Genomic DNA, 18,824 nt, shown 5'->3' with positions numbered 1-18,824 from the left:
GATGTTCGTTCAGGTTCAAGTCCAGGCTCTGGCTGGGCCACTCAAGGACATTCAGAGACTTGTACCGAAGCCAATCGTGCATTGTCTTGGCTATGTGCTTAGGGTCTTGTCCTATTGGAAGGTGAACCTTCGTTCCCAGCTTGAGGTCCTGAGCCCTCTGGAGCAGGTTTTCATCAAGGATCTGTATTTTGCTTTGTTACTCTTTCCCTCAATCCTGACTAGTCTCCCAGTCCCTGCAGCAGAAAAACATCCCCAAAGCCAGGTTTCCTCCAGATGTGACCCTTGGCATTCAGGCCAAGGATTTCAATCTTGCTTTCATCAGATCTGAAAATCGTATTTCTCATGATCAGAGAGTCTTAAGGTGCCCTTTGGCAAACTCACTGAGGAATGGCTTCTGCATGGCTTCTCTACCATAAAGGCCTGATTGGTGGAGTGCTGCAGAGATGGTTGTCCTTCTGGAAGGTTCCTCCCTTCTCCACAGTGGAACTCTGGAGATCTGTCAGAGTGACCATCGGGTTCTTGGTCACCTCCCTGACCAAGGCCCTTCTCCCCCAATTGCTCAGTTTGGCCGGGCGGCCAGTTCTAGGAAGAGTCTTGGTGTTTCCATTTAAGAATGATGGCCACTTTGTTATTGTTCTTCAATGCTGCAGGCATTTTTTGGTACAATTCCCCAGATCTGTTCCTCGACACAATTCTGTATCGGAGCTCTATGCACAATTCCTTTGACCTCATGGCTTGTTTTTTTGCTCTGACATGCATTGTCAACTGTGGGACCTTATATACACAGGTGTGTGTTTCTTTCCAAATCATGTCCAATCAATTGAATGTAACACAGGTGGACTCCAATCAAGTTGTAGAAACATCTCAAGGATGATCAATGGCAACAGGATGCACCTGAGCTCAATTTCGAGTCTCATAACAAAGGGTCTGAATACTTATGTAAATACGTTTTATTTGTAATACATTTGTAAAAATATCTAAACCTGTTTTTGCTTTTTCATTATGAGTCTGAATGTGTGGCCAGGCCTTTTCTGGTTGTGCCGGGTGGAGATTGTAAGAGTACGTGGTCATTTAAGGCCAGATTGTTCTTCAAGATGTTTAAACGTTCATTGATGACCTGCAGGGTCAAATAATCATCACACTAGTTATAGAGGATGCAACAGGTCAGCACCTCAGGAGTGAATGTCAGTTGACTTTTCATAGCCGAGCATTCAGAGGTAGAGACAGCAGGTGCGGTGGAGAGAGAGGGAGAGAAAGAAAAGTGACTAGCAGCAGCGTATATGGTGAGTGTGAAAGAGCGTGTGGCATCAGTATGCGTGTGTGTGGGTAGAGTCCAATTTAGCCTGCAATTGATACTTGTAAAATATTATGACTGAAGCCATGCTCGTTTAAAGTTTCCCCTTGTCTTTTGTTATGAGCGACGGGCACAGAACATTTGGAAACCTGTTGCAACAACACCACTTTTGCCGCTCATTCATTTAGACTTGCCAATATTTGCAAACTCACCCATCGCTAATCTAAATGAATAATTGTATGCTGGCCACAGACTCCTCTGAACTGATACATGTCAAGGAAGTACATTTTCTGTCTCTGTAATCACATAGGCCTAATTGGTAGAAGTTGCCCATCGATGCTCCAGGGTCAGATGTTTTTTGTTGACCTAAATAGGTCTGCAGATATCATATGTTATTTGTCACATGCGCCGAATACAACAGGTGTAGTAGACCTTACAGTGAAATGCTTACTTACAAGCCCTTAAGCAACAATGTAGTTTTAAGAAAATACATTTTAAAAAGCAAGAGATAAGAATAACAGATAATTAAAGAGCAGCGGTAAATAACAATAGCGGGGATATATACAGGGGGTACCGGTACAGAGTCAATGTGGAGGCTATATACAGGGGGTACCGGTACAGAGTCAATGTGGAGGCTATATACAGGGGGTACCGGTACAGAGTCAACGTGGAGGCTACAGTGCCTTGCGAAAGTATTCGGCCCCCTTGAACTTTGCGACCTTTTGCCACATTTCAGGCTTCAAACATAAAGATATAAAACTGTATTTTTTTGTGAAGAATCAACAACAAGTGGGACACAATCATGAAGTGGAACGACATTTATTGGATATTTCAAACTTTTTTAACAAATCAAAAACTGAAAAATTGGCCGTGCAAAATTATTCAGCCCCTTTACTTTCAATGCAGCAAACTCTCTCCAGAAGTTCAGTGAGGATCTCTGAATGATCCAATGTTGACCTAAATGACTAATGATGATAAATACAATCCACCTGTGTGTAATCAAGTCTCCGTATAAATGCACCTGCACTGTGATAGTCTCAGAGGTCCGTTAAAAGCGCAGAGAGCATCATAAAGAACAAGGAATATGCAAATTTCTGCTTGAAAAAGCTAGCCTTAGCCTCCTGTGTATATTGGTTCCTAACTTCCCTGAAAAGTAGCATATCACGGGGGCTATTCGATGCTAATGCAGTATGCCACAGGATGTTTTTGTGCTGGTCAAGGGCAGTCAGGTCTGGAGTGAACCAAGGGCTATATCTGTTCCTGGTTCTACATTTTTGGAATGGAGCATGCTTATTTAAGATGGTGAGTAAGGCACTTTAAAAGAATAACCAGGCATCCTGTACTGATGGGATGAGGTCAATATCATTCCAGTATACCCCGGCCAGGTCGATTAGAAAGGCCTGCTCGCTGAAGTGTTTTAGGGAGCGTTTGACAGTGATGAGGGGTGGTCGTTTGACCGCAGACCCCTTACGGATGCAGGCAATGAGGCAGTGATCGCTGAGATCTTGGTTGGGACAGCAGAGCTGTATTTGGAGGGCAGGTTGGTTAGGATGATATCTATGAGGGTGCCTGTGTTTACAGATTTGGGGTTGTAGCTGGTAGGTTCATTCATAATTTGTGTGAGATTGAGGGCATCAAGCTTAAATTGTAGGATGGCCGAGGTGTTAAGCATGTCCCAGTTTAGGTCACCTAGCAGCACGAGCTCTGAAAATAGATGGGGGGCAATCAATTCACATGTGGTGTCCAGGGCACAGCTGGGGGCAGAGGGTGGTCTATAGCAAGCGGCAACTGTGAGAGACTTGTTTCTGGAAAGGAGTAATGGGGGCATGCCAGGCCTGTGAAATATATGTAATGTCCAAATAGCTCAATAATTTACTTTGATGTTACTTAAGTGGTTATTTTGGACCCTGTACATGGTCAGGTGTGCTTAGGAGCTACCCACTCCATCAATTCTGTTCAGAAAATAGAAAGTGGCCTTTCATATGAAAGCTACAGCACTTTTATTTTTGAAAATTGAACTTCAATCTTATTGCTGGCAAAAAAAGGCCATAAATCATGTGCAATGGTCAGTTAAGGTCAATTCACCAAAAGTGCAAAACAATTGTTTGAACGGAAAGGGTGGTCATCGCAATGCAGTGCATTTCTTTCTCCATATGCAGTACATGACCTTGAATCCTCCCTCCATATGCGGCGTTGATCTAGCTCACCGTTTACAATGGGTAAGAAGTTAGGAATTTCCTCGGCGGTCTGTGTGTTATTTAAAAAAATTATTGATAACACGAAATCCTCAATCGCTAGGTTCATTTAAGATGTCAGGCTTGAAAATCCACTCAGACATTTTCACAATGTGTCACTACCCAAACCTGGTTTCTTCTACTGCTATCAAGTAGACAAACTGGGAATCATACAGGAAATGTACTAACATCAATGTAAAGGTAGCAACTTCAGCTTTCTACTCGTATGATTTTAGCATGTAAATCTTGGTGGGGCAAAAAATTAAAAAGTGGGATGCATGCACGAAACAATACATTTGCTTAAACAAATGCGGTTTCAAATGACAATTGAGATGTCAACTATGGCATAAGGGGACGATCCGTCATTTTGATTAAGACATTAAAGAGCGAGCTAGGACGGATGTAGTCAATATAACTATTTGTTTATCACTTTTGAAATGTACAGCGACAGAATTCAGAACATGGGTCGTTCTTAGTGTTATCCCTGTACACCAAATCAGAACCGTAAGATGGATAAAGGGGGCGTATAAGCAAATAAGGAAAGCTCTTACAAAATTTGATGATTACATTTCTCTAAAACAGTCTATACGCTACATGTGCACAATCAAGTCAGAACAGTAGGCAAAATTAAGAGGGTTAAACAGACCAAATGATTAGGGTGTGGTACATGGGCTACTAACAGCTTACTACACAACATACCTTCTTAGCTACAGTATACATATATCTCTGACATATCACATTTATGCAGTGAAGGTGACACAGCGGTCCTTTGTGGGCAAATTTTGTCATCAAGGTGTCACGTCTGCTCCTGCTCCTCCCCTCTGGCATACAACGTCGCCAGAGTACTAACTTCCGGTCCTAGCATTGGTCATTACACACACCTGGCACTTGTCATTACGCGCACCTGTGAATCATTCATCATTTCCTCCCCTTTATGTCGCTCTCCCATGTTCACTTACCAGTTGGTATTGTTCTTGTGTATCGGCGTACTGCCTTATGTTAGTGTAGTGTTCGTGGTTTATTAAAACGTTTCACCTGCACCTGCTTCCGACTCACCGCCCAATCATTACAAGGTCTGGCATTCTCTAGATTTATGGTGCTTTCAAGACAACTCGGGGGAAAAAACAAGGTTGAATCATGATGACGTCATTGATCTTCAGGTCGTAGCTCTAGAAAGTGGCCCGAGTTCCCGACTTACAATTTTGAGTTGGATGACCGTTGAAAACGTATTTCCCAGTCGGAGCTCGTTTTTCTGGAATTCCCAGTTGTCTTGAACTCCGAGTTAAGTTGTTTTGTGCGCGGCACAAATCATGCTTCATTGACATGCCAATGTTGAATGTTTATCATTTTAAACTTGGAAAAGAGACACTTAATCCCAAATTTGGAACCACACAGCCACTCCACTGAATAGCAGGCTAGTGATTGCTTTCCAATGCTTGCAGTTAGCCACTGTCATTGATTCCTTCCAAACCAATCATTGTTGAATTTGCGATTTCTAACTTGTTGTGTAACATTTGTGTCCAGTGACCGATGAGCACCTATACGTTTTATCTAGAATTTCTCTTCATATGACAAGGATTTAAAAGGATTTGCCAGTAGATTGTTGACTTGATTCATGGTAATAGCTAGCAAAGATTCTGAAAGTATGATGTTGACATGATCAGTCCAATCAAAACTACTGTAGATATAACGTGATTTGACGTCATTTTATCTGTGGCCAATTACCTTAAGCCTTCTTGAATGGGCACTTCTAATGTAAATCTAGGGGCTTGAATTTGAGGTCTACCCTTAGACTTGGTTGTGACGTACTGTCCCCACTAGTGACAGAACACTAAGCTAATCATGGCGCAACTAGAGAACATTACCAACCCCACCACCACAGAAAGCACTGAGCTAGGCTAAAACACCGGCATTTTGGAGCTGACTTACTCAAGAAAGCAAAAAAGAGACCACGTTGTATGCGTCTTTATACAGTCAATGATAAAAAAATATATATAACAAATGTTTTACGTTATTTGCAAACTGTTATGTGACACGTAATAATGCACTCCTATTGCCTGGGGACTTTAATGCAGGGAAACTTAAATCAGATTTACCTCATTTCTATCAGCATGTTAAATGTGTAATCGGAAGGGAAAAAAATTCTAGACCACCTTTAATCCACACACAGAGATGCGTACAAAGCTCTCCCTCATCCCCCATTTGGCAAATCTGACCATAATTCTATCCTCCTGATTCTTGCTTACAAGCAAAAATTAACGCAGGAAGCACCAGTGACTCGGTCTATAAAAAAGTGGTCAGCTGAAGCAGATGCTAAACTACAGGACTGTTTTGCAAGCACAGACTGGAATATGTTCTGGGATTCTTCCGATAGTATTGAGGAGTACTCCACATCAGTCACTGGATTTATCAATAAGTGCATCGAGGACATCGTCCCCACAATGACTGTACGTACATACCCCAACCAGAAACCATGGATTACAGGCATTATTCGCACTGAGCTAAAGGGTAGAGCTGCCGCTTTCAAGGAGCGGGACTCTAACCCAGAAGCTTATAAGAAATCCCGCTATGCCCTCCGACGAACCATCAAACAGGCAATACATGACTAAGATCAAATCGTACTACACCTGTCTGAGTCTGTAATACCAACACGTTTTAAGCAGACGACCATAGTCCCTGTGCCCAAGGTAACCTGCCTAAATGACTACCAAACCGTAGCATTCACATCTGTAGTCATGAAATGTTTTGAAAGGCTGGTCATGGGTCACATCAACAACATTATCCTAGAAACCATAGACCCACTACAATTTGCATACCGCCCCAACAGATCCACAGATGATGCAATCTCTATTGCACTCCACACTGCCCTTTCACACCTGGACAAAAGGAACATCATGTGAGAATGCTATTCATTGACTACAGTTCAGAGTTCAACGCCATAGTGCCCTCAAAGCTCATCACTAAGCTAAGGACCCTGGGACCAAACACCTCCCTCTGCAACTGGACCCTGGACTTCCTGACGGGCCGCCCCCAGGTGGTAAGGGTAGGTAACAACACATCCGCCACGCTGATCTTCAACACGGGGGCCCCTCAGGGGTTGCGTGCTCAGTCCCCTCCTGTAATCCTTATTCACTCATAACTGTGACATCCATCAGGCCCCTGAGGACTGGAATTGCCCACCCCTGGCCTATAGGGAGGAGGTCAGACTCCTTACAGTGTGATGCAAGGACAACAACCTCTTTACTCAATGTGATCAAGACAAAGGAGATGATTGTGGACCACAGAAAAAGGAGGACCGAGTACGACACCAATCTCATCAACAGGGCTGTAGTGGAGCAGATTTAGAGCTTCAAGTTCCTTGGCATCCACATCACCAACAAACTAACATGGTCCAAGCACACCAAGACAGTCATGAAGAGGGCACGACAAAACCTATTCCCCCTCAGGAGACTGAAAAGATTTGGCATGGGTCCTCAGGTCTAAAGGTTCTACAGCTGCACCATTGAGAGCATCCTGATGGGTTGCATCCCTGCTTGGTATGGCAACTGCTTGGCTTCTGACCGCAAGGCACTACAGAGGGCAGTGCGTACGGCCCAGTACATCACCGGGGCCAAGCTTCCTGCCATCCAGGACCTCTATACCAGGCGGTGTCAGAGGAAGACCCTAAAAATGGTCAGACTCCAGCCACCCTAGTCATAGACTGTTCTTTCTGCTACCACACGGCAAGCAGTACCGGAGCGCCAAGTCTGCCCCCCCTCCCCGGGAAAACTGCTGCTACTCTATTATCTATGCATAGTCACTTTATTAACTCTACCTACATGTACATATTACCTCAATTACCTCGACACCGGTGCCCCTGCAAATTGATTCTGTACCGGTACCCCTTGTGAATAGCCCCGTAATTGTTATTTACTGCTGCTCTTTTGTTATTCTTTTGTTAATCATTTGTTATTCTTATCTCTTTACTTTTTTAAATGTATTTTGTTAACTGCATTGTTGGTTAAGGGCTTGTAAGTAAGCATGTCACTGTAAGGTCTACTACACCTGTTGTATTTGGCGCATGTGATAAATACAATTCTATTTGAAAATAACGTGCAAAACAGGTAAGCCCCCCCAATTTTTTTTATTTTTTTATTTTTATTTATTTAAAAAAAAAATCTTTAGATAAAAATGTGGGTCTCAAAACAGGTATCGGTGCTGAATGACTGGTTGCCACTATTCCTGTAAGACACAAAATGAAAGGCATGGTACATTGCACAAGCTGTGCACTTTTAAAATGGCTGTGTTTCTATGGGAATTTGTGCATGTTTGGATGGCCGACATTAGGTAAAAGACATGACTTAATATAATAATAAACAATTCCTTTTGGACCTGCACGTCGAACATCTCAAAATCATGGGCATTAATAGGGAGTTCGTCCCCCCTTTGCTGCTATAACAGCCTCCACTCTTCTGGGAAGCCTTTCCACCAGATGTTGGAACATTGCATAGGGGTCTTGCTTCCATTCAGCCACAAAAGCATTAGTGAGGTCTGGCACTGATGTTGGGCGATTAGGCCTGGCTGACAGTCGGCGTTCCAATTCATCCCAAAGGTGTTTGATGGGGTTGAGGTCAGGGCTCTGTGCAGGCCATTCAAGTTCTTCCACACAGATCTCGACAAACCATTTCTGTATGGACCTTGCTTTGTGCACGGCGGCATTGTCCTGCTGAAACAGGAAAGGCCTTCCTCAAACTGCCACAAAGTTGGAAGCACAGAATCATCTAGAATGCCATTGCATGCTGTAGCGTTAACTTTGGCGGAGGAGAAATAATGATCGGGGGCTGTTTTTCATGGTTTCCCTTCACTGGCCCCTTAGTTCCAGTGAAGGGAAACCATGAAAAACAGCCCCTGACCATTATTCCTCCTCCGCCAAAGTTTACAGTTGCCACTATGCATTGGGGCAGGTATCGTTCTGCTGGCATCCGCCAAACCCAGATTAGTCCGTTGGACTGTCAGATGCATCATTCATCACTTTAAAGAACGCGTGTCCAATGGCGGCGAGCTTTACACCACTCCAGCTAACACTTAACATTGCGCATGGTGATCTTAGGCTTGTCTGCAGCTGCTCGGCCATGGAACCCCATTTCTTGAAGCTCCCGATGAACAGTACTTGTGCTAATGTTGCTTCCAGAGGCAGTTTGGAACTCGGTAGTGAGTATTGCAACCAAGGAAAGACGATTTTTAAGACGATTTTTATACTAATATATTGTTAAATTACGAGCCTTGTTGGTTAAGCCACAGAAAAAGCTAGCAAACTTCCCACTAGCCTTGATTTAATGAGATAATGACTGAGAGAGGAGTTTGAATTGGTCTGCCATATACAGTTGAATTCGGAAGTTTACATACACTAAGGTTGGAGTCATTAAAACTCATTTTTCAACAACTCCACAAATTTCTTGTTAACAAACTATAGTTGTGGCAAGTCGGTTAGAACATCTACTTTGTGCATGGCTGTTACGACTTCTCCTTGTTCGGGCGGCGTTCGGCGATCGACGTCACCGGCTTTCTAGCCATCGCCGCTCCATTTCTCATATATCCATTTGTTTTGTCTTGTTCCATACACACCTGGTTTTCATTCCCCAATCAATCTACATGTATTTAGTCCTCAGTTTCCCATCATGTCTTTGTGTGTACTTGTTTATTGTGACGTGGGATATTTGTCAGGCGCTGCACTTTTGTTATTAGACCGTGTTTTTGACACTAGTATGTTTTATGTGCTGTCGTTGTTGCCCGGTATTAAAGTGTGCCTTTTTATTATACTCCGCTCTCCTGCACTTGACTTCGCCTCCCATATACACGCCTAACAGAATTACACACCTACTATGGAGTCACCAGGAGCAGGTATCCCGGTTAGAGGAGTCGAGGAGTGCGTCCAGGAACATTCGGCTATGATACATCATCTTGGTGCCATGATGGATCGCCTTGTCCAGACTATGGACCACTGGGAGAGACGGGAAGTCTCTACAGTGCCTCGACCAGCACAACCAGGGTTGCCTCTACCCGTCCCATCCGGAGCCAGTCCCAGTGGGATGCGTTTCTCCCTTCCCAGGGAGTATGATGAGACGGCCACACAGTGCCAGGGAACAGGCTGGAACGACAGGGCCCTCATCGACCACTATCGGTGCAACCTGCGGAAGGACGTCCGACGTGAGCTGGCCTGCAGGGATGCCACCATCTCCTTCGACCAACTGGTGGATTTGTCCATCCGGTTGGATAACCTGCTGGTCACCCGCGGACGTCCAGAGGGGGCTCTGTTGGTGCCATCCTCTAGCACCCCCACTCCGGTGCCCATGGAGTTGGGAGGGGCTGCGCGTAGGGAGACTGGAGGAGCCATCACGTGCACCATCTGTGGCCGCAGAGGGCACACTGCCTGTTGGTGCCGTGTTGGTTCCTAACAGGCAGGGCACTCTGGCGTCACCCCAGGTTAGTCTGCACCACACTCATCCAGAGTCCTATGTTGACCACCTGTTTGTACCTGTTTGTTTCCCTGATTTTTCACCGCATTCCCAGCATAAGGCTCTCGTCGATTCAGGCACAGCTGGGAATTTTATCGACAGAGCGTTAGCCCTTAGTTTAGGGATCCCCATTATTCCTGTAGTTAGACCTTTCCCGGTTCACGCTCTGGATAGTCGACCATTAGGGTCCGGGCTAATCAGGGAAGCCCCCATCTCCCTGGCCATGGAGACGCAGGGGAGTCATGAGGAGATAATTAGTCTCTTCCTCGTTGACTATCCTGCGTTTCCTGTGGTACTAGGCCTTCCCTGGTTAGCTCATCATAACCCCACTATTTCCTGGCAACAGAGGGTTCTCACAGGGTGGTTGCGAGAGTGCTCGGGGAGGTGTGTTGGGGTTTTCGTTGGTGCTACTACGGTGGAAAGTCCAGACCAGGTTTCCACCGTGCGCATCCCCCCAGAATATGCCGATTTGGCTCTTGCCTTCTGTTAAAAGAAGGTGACTCAATTACCACCTCATCGATGGGGGGAGACGCTGCGCTTCCCAGGAGTCACATGTATCCCCTGTCGCAAGCAGGGACGGTGGGTTTGGAGACTTATGTCTATGAATCCCTTTGTCAGGGGTACATTCGGTCATTCACTTCACCCGCCTCCTCGAGTTTATTTTTTGTGAAGAAGAAGGAGGGAGGTCTACGCCCGTGCATAGACTATAGAGGTCTCAATCAAATCACGGTGAGGTACAGTTATCCGCTACCTCTTATCGCCACGGCGAATGAGTCAATGCATGGGGCTCGCTTCTTCACGAAACTGGATCTCAGGAGTGCATATAACTTGGTGCGTATCCAAGAGGGAGACGAGTGGAAGACAGCGTTTAGTTCCACCTCAGGGCATTATGAGTATTTAGTCATGCCGTACGGTGAATGCTCCATCAGTTTTCCAATCCTTTGTAGACGAGATTTTCAGTGACCTGCACGGGCAGGGTGTATATCGATGACATTCTGATATACTCCGCTACACGCGCCGAGCATGTGTCCACGGTACGCAGGGTACTTGGACGATAGTTGGAGCATGACCTGTACGTCAAGGCTGAGAAATGCCTGTTCAGGTGTGGAGATGGAGAGTGACCGCATTGCAGCCATGCGTAATTGGCTGACTCCCACCACAGTAAAGGAGGTGCAGCGATTTTTAGGGTTTGGCAATTCCTACCGGAGATTTATCCAGGGTTTTGGCCAGGTGGCTGCTCCCATTACCTCACTTCTGAAGGGGGATCCCGTACGGTTGCAGTGGTCGGCTGAGGCGGCCAGGGCTTTTGGGCAGCTAAGAGCTCTGTTTACTTCGGCTCCCGTGCTGGTCCTTCCGGATCACACTTTGGCGTTCATAGTGGAGGTGGACGCGTCCGAGGCTGGGATAGGAACCGTGCTCTCACCAAAACTCCGCCCCGTGCTTTGTTCTCGAAGAAGCTCAGCTCAGCGTAACTATGATGTGGGACACGGGAGCTGTTGGCTGTGGTTAAAGCGTTGAAGGCGTGGAGACATTGGCTTGAGGGGGCTAAACACCCTTTCCTCATCTGGACGGACCACCGCAACCTGGAGTAAATCCGGGCAGCGAGGAGACTGAATCCTCGTCAGGCAAGGTGGGCCATGTTCTTTACCCCAATTGTGTTTACCCTGTCCTACAGACCAGGTTCCCAGAATACGAAGGCAGATGCACTGTCCCGGCTGTATGACACAGAGGAGCGGCCCATGGATCAGACTCCCATACTCCCGGCCTCTTGCCTGGTAGCGCCGGTCATGTGGGAGCTGGAGACGGACATTGAGCAGGCGTTGCATACAGAGCCTGCTCCCCTCCAGTGTGCGGTCGGGCGTATGTACGTTCCGTTTGCTGTCCATGACCAGTTAATCTATTGGGCCCACACGTCACCCTCCTCTGGTCATCCGGGGATCAGTGGGACGGTGTGCTGTCTGACTGGGAAGTACTGGTGGCCCACCTTGGCTAAGGACGTGAGGATCTATGTTTCCTCCTGCTCGGTGTGTGCCCAGTGTAAGGCTCCGAGACACCTGCCCAGAGGTAAGCTACACCCCTTACCCGTTCCACAACAACCTTGGTCACACCTGTCTGTGGATTTTTTAAACTGATCTACCTCTTTCATAGGGAAACACTACAATCCTGGTCGTTGTGTATCGTCTCTCTAAGTCCTGTCGTCTCCTCCCTCCGCCCAATCTTCCTATGGCTCTACAGACTGCAGAAGACCTTTTTACTCACGTCTTCCGGCACTACGGAGTAACGTGCAGGAAGAGAAGGTCAACCAGGATGAGGGCAGGTTTCTGCGGTCCTATTGCCAGGACCGGCCGGGGTAGTGGGCGGCGTTCGTGCCCTGGGTCGAGATTGCACAGAACTCGCTTCGCCACTCCTCCACTAACTTCTCCCCCTTTCAGTGCATATTGGGGGACCAGCCGGTTCTGGCGCCGTGGCATCAGGGTCAGACCGAGGCTCCTGCGGTGGACAACTGGTTCAGGCGCACGGAGGAGACATGGGAGGCTGCCCATGTTCACCTCCAGCGCTTCGCCAGAAAACCAGCGCAGACCGTTACCGCAGTGAGACCCCGGTGTTCGCACCGGGGGACCGGGTCTGGCTCTCGACCCAGTTCAGGCACTGCGTCCAGTCCCGCTCCATGGCCGGAGCCTTCCTTTGTGCCGGTGCCCTGTCCAGGCACGGCGTCCAGTACCGCTCCATGGCCGGAGTCTTCCTCTGCGCCGGTGCGCGGATCCGGCTTCCTCTGCGCCGGTGCGCGGATCCGGCTTCATGGCCGGATCCGCAGCCTGAGCGGGTGCTACGTCCCGCACTGGAGCTGCCACTGAAGCTAGTTGCCCACCCTAACCCACCCCATCTAGGTTCAGGTTTTGCGGTCGGAGTCCGCACCTTTGGGGGGGGTTACTGTCACGCCCTGACCATAGAGAGCCCTCGGGGTTCCCTATTCCAAAACCCATACTCCCAACAAGAACTAATCAGAATTAGGCTTGGATTTACTACATTCTACGTGTTACGTTATGTTATGTTACATTTGAAAGCTGACCTCCGAGGCATGAGTCGAAATTCCTAAGCAGCTATCTTCGAAGCAGTGTGCCAATGCGTGTATCTACTTTATCAGAAGTATGTCATCAATGACGTCCGAAACTTCATTTGATCATGTGCTTTTCAAACCATGTGTTGCAAAATGTGAGATCCCACAGATTTCACCGTTGTTCCGGTGCTCTACTGGACACCATACTTACAAATATAGTTAAGATTTCGTACATACATTTTAATCTGATTTGTAGATTAACAGGCAAGAGGAATACCTATATAAGAATGCTGTTCATCAACTACAGCTCAGCATTTAACACCATAGTACCCTCCAAACTTGTCATTAAGCTCGAGACCCTGGGTCTCGACCTCTCCCTGTGCAGCTGGTCCTAGACTTTCTGATGGGCCACCCACAAGTGGTGAGGGTAGAAAACAATATCACCACCCAGCTTATCCTCAACACTGGGGCCCCACAAGGGTGCGTTCTCAGCCATCTCCTGTACTCCCTGTTCACCCATGTCTGCGTGGCCATGCACGCCTCCCACTCAATCATCAAGTTTGCAGACGATACCACAGTGGTAGACTTGATTACGAACAACGACCAGACAGCCTACAGGGAGGAGGTGAGGGCCCTCGGAGTGTGGTGTCAGGAAAATAACCTCACACTCAACGTCAACAAAACAAAGGAGATGATCGTGGACTTCATGAAACAGCAGCGGGAGCACCCCCCTATCCACATCGACGGGACAGTAGTGAAGGTGGAAAGTTTTAAGTTCCTTGCAGCACACATCACGGACAAATTGAAATGGTTCACCCACACAGACAGCATGGTGAAGAAGGCGCAACAGCGCCTCTTCAACCTCAGGAAGCTGAAGAAATTTGGCTTGTCACCCAAAACCCTGACAAACTTTTACATTTGCACAATCGACAGCATACTGTCAGGCTGTATCACCACCTGGTCCGGCAAGTGCTCTGCCCACAACCATAAGGCTCTCCAGAGGGTAGTGAGGTCTGCATAACGCATCACCGGGGGCAAACTTCCTGCCCTCCAGGACACCTACACCACCCGATGTCACAGGAAGGCCATAAAGATAATCAAGAACAACATCCACCTGAGCCACTGCCTGTTCACCCCGCTATCATGCAAAAGGTGAGGTCTGTACAGGTCCATCAAAGCTGGGACCGGGAGACTGAAAAACAGCTTCTATCTCAAGGCCATCAGAATGTTAAACAGCCATCACTATCATTGAGTGGCTGCTGCCAATATACAAACTCAAATCTCTTGCTACTTTAATAATTAAAAATTGGGATGTAATAAATGTATCACTAGTCACTTTAAAAATGACACTTTATATAATGTTTACATACCCTACATTACTCATCTCATATGTATGTACTGTATTTATACCATCTACTGCATCTTGCCTATGCCGCACGGCCATCACTCATCCATATATTTACAGGTGAAGTCGGAAGTTTACGTACACTTAGGTTGGAGTCAATAAAACTTGTTTTTCAACCACACCACAACTTTCTTGTTAACAAACTGTAGTTTTGACAAGTCGGTTAGGACATCTACTTTGTGCATGCAACAATTGTTTACAGACAGATGATTTAACTTATAATTCACTATATCACAATTCCAGTGGGTCAGAAGATTACATACGCCTTGAGTACGCCTTTAAACAATTGTGTTTACCCTGTCCTACAGACCAGGTTCCCAGAATACGAAGGCAGATGCACTGTCCCGGCTGTATGACACAGAGGAGCGGCCCATGGATCAGACTCCCATACTCCCGGCCTCTTGCCTGGTAGCGCCGGTCATGTGGGAGCTGGAGACGGACATTGAGCAGGCGTTGCATACAGAGCCTGCTCCCCTCCAGTGTGCGGTCGGGCGTATGTACGTTCCGTTTGCTGTCCATGACCAGTTAATCTATTGGGCCCACACGTCACCCTCCTCTGGTCATCCGGGGATCAGTGGGACGGTGTGCTGTCTGACTGGGAAGTACTGGTGGCCCACCTTGGCTAAGGACGTGAGGATCTATGTTTCCTCCTGCTCGGTGTGTGCCCAGTGTAAGGCTCCGAGACACCTGCCCAGAGGTAAGCTACACCCCTTACCCGTTCCACAACAACCTTGGTCACACCTGTCTGTGGATTTTTTAAACTGATCTACCTCTTTCATAGGGAAACACTACAATCCTGGTCGTTGTGTATCGTCTCTCTAAGTCCTGTCGTCTCCTCCCTCCGCCCAATCTTCCTATGGCTCTACAGACTGCAGAAGACCTTTTTACTCACGTCTTCCGGCACTACGGAGTAACGTGCAGGAAGAGAAGGTCAACCAGGATGAGGGCAGGTTTCTGCGGTCCTATTGCCAGGACCGGCCGGGGTAGTGGGCGGCGTTCGTGCCCTGGGTCGAGATTGCACAGAACTCGCTTCGCCACTCCTCCACTAACTTCTCCCCCTTTCAGTGCATATTGGGGGACCAGCCGGTTCTGGCGCCGTGGCATCAGGGTCAGACCGAGGCTCCTGCGGTGGACAACTGGTTCAGGCGCACGGAGGAGACATGGGAGGCTGCCCATGTTCACCTCCAGCGCTTCGCCAGAAAACCAGCGCAGACCGTTACCGCAGTGAGACCCCGGTGTTCGCACCGGGGGACCGGGTCTGGCTCTCGACCCAGTTCAGGCACTGCGTCCAGTCCCGCTCCATGGCCGGAGCCTTCCTTTGTGCCGGTGCCCTGTCCAGGCACGGCGTCCAGTACCGCTCCATGGCCGGAGTCTTCCTCTGCGCCGGATGGCCGGATCCGCAGCCTGAGCGGGTGCTACGTCCCGCACTGGAGCTGCCACTGAAGCTAGTTGCCCACCCTAACCCACCCCATCTAGGTTCAGGTTTTGCGGTCGGAGTCCGCACCTTTGGGGGGGGTTACTGTCACGCCCTGACCATAGAGAGCCCTCGGGGTTCCCTATTCCAAAACCCATACTCCCAACAAGAACTAATCAGAATTAGGCTTGGATTTACTACATTCTACGTGTTACGTTATGTTATGTTACATTTGAAAGCTGACCTCCGAGGCATGAGTCGAAATTCCTAAGCAGCTATCTTCGAAGCAGTGTGCCAATGCGTGTATCTACTTTATCAGAAGTATGTCATCAATGACGTCCGAAACTTCATTTGATCATGTGCTTTTCAAACCATGTGTTGCAAAATGTGAGATCCCACAGATTTCACCGTTGTTCCGGTGCTCTACTGGACACCATACTTACAAATATAGTTAAGATTTCGTACATACATTTTAATCTGATTTGTAGATTAACAGGCAAGAGGAATACCTATATAAGAATGCTGTTCATCAACTACAGCTCAGCATTTAACACCATAGTACCCTCCAAACTTGTCATTAAGCTCGAGACCCTGGGTCTCGACCTCTCCCTGTGCAGCTGGTCCTAGACTTTCTGATGGGCCACCCACAAGTGGTGAGGGTAGAAAACAATATCACCACCCAGCTTATCCTCAACACTGGGTCCCCACAAGGGTGCGTTCTCAGCCATCTCCTGTACTCCCTGTTCACCCATGTCTGCGTGGCCATGCACGCCTCCCACTCAATCATCAAGTTTGCAGACGATACCACAGTGGTAGACTTGATTACGAACAACGACCAGACAGCCTACAGGGAGGAGGTGAGGGCCCTCGGAGTGTGGTGTCAGGAAAATAACCTCACACTCAACGTCAACAAAACAAAGGAGATGATCGTGGACTTCAGGAAACAGCAGCGGGAGCACCCCCCTATCCACATCGACGGGACAGTAGTGAAGGTGGAAAGTTTTAAGTTCCTTGCAGCACACATCACGGACAAATTGAAATGGTTCACCCACACAGACAGCATGGTGAAGAAGGCGCAACAGCGCCTCTTCAACCTCAGGAAGCTGAAGAAATTTGGATTGTCACCCAAAACCCTGACAAACTTTTACATTTGCACAATCGACAGCATACTGTCAGGCTGTATCACCACCTGGTCCGGCAAGTGCTCTGCCCACAACCATAAGGCTCTCCAGAGGGTAGTGAGGTCTGCATAACGCATCACCGGGGGCAAACTTCCTGCCCTCCAGGACACCTACACCACCCGATGTCACAGGAAGGCCATAAAGATAATCAAGAACAACATCCACCTGAGCCACTGCCTGTTCACCCCGCTATCATGCAAAAGGTGAGGTCTGTACAGGTCCATCAAAGCTGGGACCGGGAGACTGAAAAACAGCTTCTATCTCAAGGCCATCAGAATGTTAAACAGCCATCACTATCATTGAGTGGCTGCTGCCAATATACAAACTCAAATCTCTTGCTACTTTAATAATTAAAAATTGGGATGTAATAAATGTATCACTAGTCACTTTAAAAATGACACTTTATATAATGTTTACATACCCTACATTACTCATCTCATATGTATGTACTGTATTTATACCATCTACTGCATCTTGCCTATGCCGCACGGCCATCACTCATCCATATATTTACAGGTGAAGTCGGAAGTTTACGTACACTTAGGTTGGAGTCAATAAAACTTGTTTTTCAACCACACCACAACTTTCTTGTTAACAAACTGTAGTTTTGACAAGTCGGTTAGGACATCTACTTTGTGCATGCAACAATTGTTTACAGACAGATGATTTAACAAATAAATCACTATATCACAATTCCAGTGGGTCAGAAGATTACATACGCCTTGAGTACGCCTTTAAACAGTTGGAAAAATCCAGAAAATTATGTCATGGCATTAGAATCTTCTGATAGGCTAATTGACATAATTTGAGTCAATTGGAGGTGTACCTGTGGATGTATTTCAAGGCCTACCTTCAAACTCAGGGTCTCTTTGCTTGACATCATGGGAAAATCGAAAGAAATCAGCCAAAACATTGTAGACCTCCACAAGTCTGGTTGATCCTTGGGAGCAATTTCCAAACGCCCGAAGGTACCACATTAATCTGTACAAACAATAGTATGCAAGTATAAACACTGCTCAGGAAGGAGACTCGTTCTGTATCCTAGAGATGAATGTACTTTTGTGCGAAAAGTGCAAATCAATCCCAGAACAACGGCAAAGGACCTTGTGAAGATGTTGGAGGAAACAGGTACAAAAGTATCTATGTCCACAGTAAAATGACTTCAATCCTATAGAAGATTTGTGGGCAGAACTGAAAAAGCGTGTGCGAGCAAGGAGGCCTTACAAACCTGACTCAGTTACACCAGCTTTGTCAGGAGGAATGGGCCAATATTCACCCAATTTATTGTGGGAAGCTTGTGGAAGGCTACCGAAACATTTGACCATTTGACAATTTCAAGGCAATGCTACCAAATACTAATTGAGTGTATGTAAACTTCTGACACACTGGGAATGTGATGAAAGAAATAAAAGCTGAAATAAATAATTATCTGTACTATTATTTTGACATTTTACATTCTTAAAATAAAGTGGTGATCCTAACTGACCTAAAACAGGGAATTTTTAACAGGATTAAATGTCAGGAATTGTGAAAAACTGCGTTTAATATGTAAACTTCCTACTTCAACTGTATATGTACATATTCTGATTCATCCATTTACACTTGTGTGTGTACAAGGTAGTTGTTGTGAAATTGTTAGATTACTTGTTAGATTTTAATGCACTGTCGATCTAGAAGCACAAGCATTTCGCTACACTCACATTAACATCTGTATGTAACCAATCAAATTATATTTGAATTTGAG

This window comes from Oncorhynchus clarkii, chromosome 30 (assembly GCF_045791955.1).
Source record: "Oncorhynchus clarkii lewisi isolate Uvic-CL-2024 chromosome 30, UVic_Ocla_1.0, whole genome shotgun sequence".
NCBI lineage: Eukaryota > Metazoa > Chordata > Actinopteri > Salmoniformes > Salmonidae > Oncorhynchus > Oncorhynchus clarkii.
This window is presented reverse-complemented; position numbering follows the sequence as displayed.